The sequence below is a fragment of the Montipora capricornis genome, chromosome 14, assembly GCF_036669925.1.
Source record: "Montipora capricornis isolate CH-2021 chromosome 14, ASM3666992v2, whole genome shotgun sequence".
Classification (NCBI taxonomy): Eukaryota; Metazoa; Cnidaria; class Anthozoa; order Scleractinia; family Acroporidae; genus Montipora; species Montipora capricornis.
This window is the reverse complement of record NC_090896.1, coordinates 1,247,100-1,250,000: the sequence shown is the minus strand read 5'-3', so window position 1 is coordinate 1,250,000 and position 2,901 is coordinate 1,247,100. Positions and strand designations below refer to the sequence as shown.

The 2,901-nt window shown below is 38.9% G+C and overlaps 1 long non-coding RNA gene across 1 annotated transcript in view; it reads left to right on the top strand.

Moving 5' to 3' along the window:
• Positions 1-1,909, top strand: part of LOC138032711 (uncharacterized) — a 7,696-nt gene extending 5,787 nt beyond the window's left edge. Inside the window, exon 4 of the long non-coding RNA XR_011128441.1 lies at positions 1,783-1,909. This is a non-coding gene — a long non-coding RNA (uncharacterized lncRNA). The remainder of the gene's footprint in view (positions 1-1,782) is intronic.
• The last annotated feature ends 992 nt before the right edge of the window (positions 1,910-2,901 follow it).

Genomic DNA, 2,901 nt, shown 5'->3' with positions numbered 1-2,901 from the left:
TTTTTTAATCAGGGCATGTGCCCGCATGATATCTCTTCCCTGTGACAATCTACATAACGTGCTCAGTGCTCACTTACAAGAAAAGATTTTTTTCCAGTCTTGGTCATGTGCAGGAATTTTCTTCTTGTCTAAATACACTTAGCAGAAATAAAACGCACAAGGCGGAAATGAACATAGTGATCCAACTTCGCATTATAAAACATATGCTGTATTTTGGAAATTTGACGTTTTGTAAATAGCAAAATACATCATCAGAAGTGACGGTTAAACGATCTGCATCAATTTCAAAAGCTATAAGATAAAAGAGAAGCACTGGTAAATAGCTTATATTACAATCATAGTTTAATATTATTATATGGCAGTCAATAGAGACACAGTTTTCCACTGCCAACGTTTACATTCAATGTTGGATTTAAGTTCTGAATCATCAAAGATTATTTTATTTTACAAGAAAAGGTCAGACCTTCCATTCGCTAAAGTCTCAAAATTGTCCTATTTGATGTTGTGACCGGTCGAAATGACATGATCTGCAAAAGCTGTCGTGAGAGCCTTGTAACAACGAATGGCAACGTTGGCAGTGAAAAAGTGTGTCTCTATTGACTGACATATAATAATATTAAGCTATGATTGCAGTTTCTGCTATAAGCTAGTTATACCAGTGTTTCTCTTTTATCTTTTAGCTTTTTAAATTGATGCAGATCGTTTAACCGTCACTTCTGATGATGTATGTTGCTAAATACAAAACGTGAAATTTTCAAAATACAGCATATGTTCATTTCCGCCGTGTGCGTTTTATTTCTACTAAAGTTGAAATGGCTGAAAACAAAATTATTTACAATACAATTACATGATATTTTTCTCAAAATCTCCCGACCCATCCCTACTCCCCTCAAGAGTCAAATGATCCACCCTTGGGCCATCGGGAAAATTTCTGTCCAACAACGACTGGCAATTCGTCTCATGACTTGACTCAGACGCAAAAAACTGCTGCAAGAACAACCGAAGAACTAGAAATAGATCCCTTGAATTAGCGAAACCTCTACCCCTTTCAGCGCCTGCCGCACAGAGTAATTCCAGGCCTACATGGTTACTTTTTTGTTGTCATTTTCCCAGTTATTTTAATTATTATTTTTTGACATATATATCTTTAAAATTTTTTGGGAATCGATTTTTTTGGTACCCACGACTTTTCCCCGCATCCGTGACCCACGACTTTTAGCAACACTCAAAAATTCTTAATCGTTCAGGGCCCAGTTGTTCAAAAGATAGATAGCACTATCCGCCGGATAAATCTCTATCCAGTGAATAAGTCATAGCCAAACCAATTGCGCTATCCAACGGATAGTGATTTATCAGGTGGGCAGCGCTATCCACCTTTTGAACAACTGGGGCCAGGGGTCCATTTCTCGTAAGTCCCGAAAACGTTTCGGGCCCGAAAAGCCATTTGTGAACCTGTCAACCGCTTGTTCAGGAACGCCGATCTTTTAACATGTTTTCAAGGTAACAAAAGACAAACTGACTCTAAAATTTGACGACTCAAATCCTCTCCGTTTTTGAGATACACAGGGAATTGTGACACCCGAAAATAGTCTGTAAAGTTTCGGGACTTTCGAGAAACGGGCCCCTGGTCACTTACTCAAATTGAAATTTTCAACTTGTCTTTAATTGCTATACTGAAGTCCTGTATTCCTGTGAGGTGTTAATTTTCTCCCTTAAAGAAAATCATTTTTCTGTACCGACTACGGTTTTCCAAGTGTTTGCTGAAGTTGGTTTCTGTCTCAGGAAAACGAAGCCATTTGATTTCTCTCTGTGGATATTATGAACTTTGTGGATATACGACCTGATGCAACTTTTCCTCTTCGAGCTGCGAAAATCAACTTACGTCGAAAGACCTTTATGGTCTTGGTATCGTAGCCTTTTTACCTTTGTTTATTGATTGGGGATGGGTTAGTTAAGGGGGGTAATAAATTTAACACTGAATGGATCCTGTCATTGTTTTAGTCTGTTGTACGACGTTAAAGAATTCCCGTCGATTTTCCACTTGTCCGGTTTTTCACATCTGTTGCTTATTCATCGGAACCGCTACAATGTCATACGTTCGGATGTTTATCGTCTGCTGATGGCTCAGCCTAGTAGCAGAATTGTCTCTGCCATTAGGGCGAGCAAGCCTGGGTCCATTCAGATTAAATATGCTTAAACGCTGCACACTGGTTTTTCAAGCCAATTGGTGCAACTCAGCAATTGTGCCAATTGGGTTTGAGTACTAAGTGTTGGGATGTAAATGGGTATGCTGTTAATATTTGTGATAGGTTACTTAACACCGTTGATTTCAAGTTTAAGGTGAGTGCTTAATTTTAATTTTTTTTTAGCGTTTAAGCAGAAATACTCGTAATAGTGAGAAACGCCTCTTGCTATTACGGGTACATTTAAGAGCAGCAAAAATTTCAAGAACACCTCGAACCCAGGCTTTCTCTTAGGAGAGAGAGAGCTTGGAGCAAGGTTGAAATTTTTCTCGGCTCAGTCTGTCGAATTTTACAATAAGGACGAAGTCAAGCACTTTGTCTAATGACTGCGATATTTTCTTCATGCATGGATCGAGGAGTTTATTCTTCTGTACCGCAACAGGGTTCTTCTGTACCGCACATGGAGTCTTCTTTTTTCCACGGATCGACGAACATTTTTCGCGTTTTGCAACTCGAGTCATCGTTTTCTTCATGGGTCGACAAAGATTTTTTCTTTTGAGATGCGCAAGGAGTTTTCTTCACGAATCGACGAACTTTTTTTGTGAAGGGTATATCGAGTCGTCCGGCTTTTCTTTATGGATCAGTGGATCTTTTCGACAACCGACATTTTTATTCGTTTCTTCTTCAAGTTCGTTTAATGACCGTTTTACTACCGATA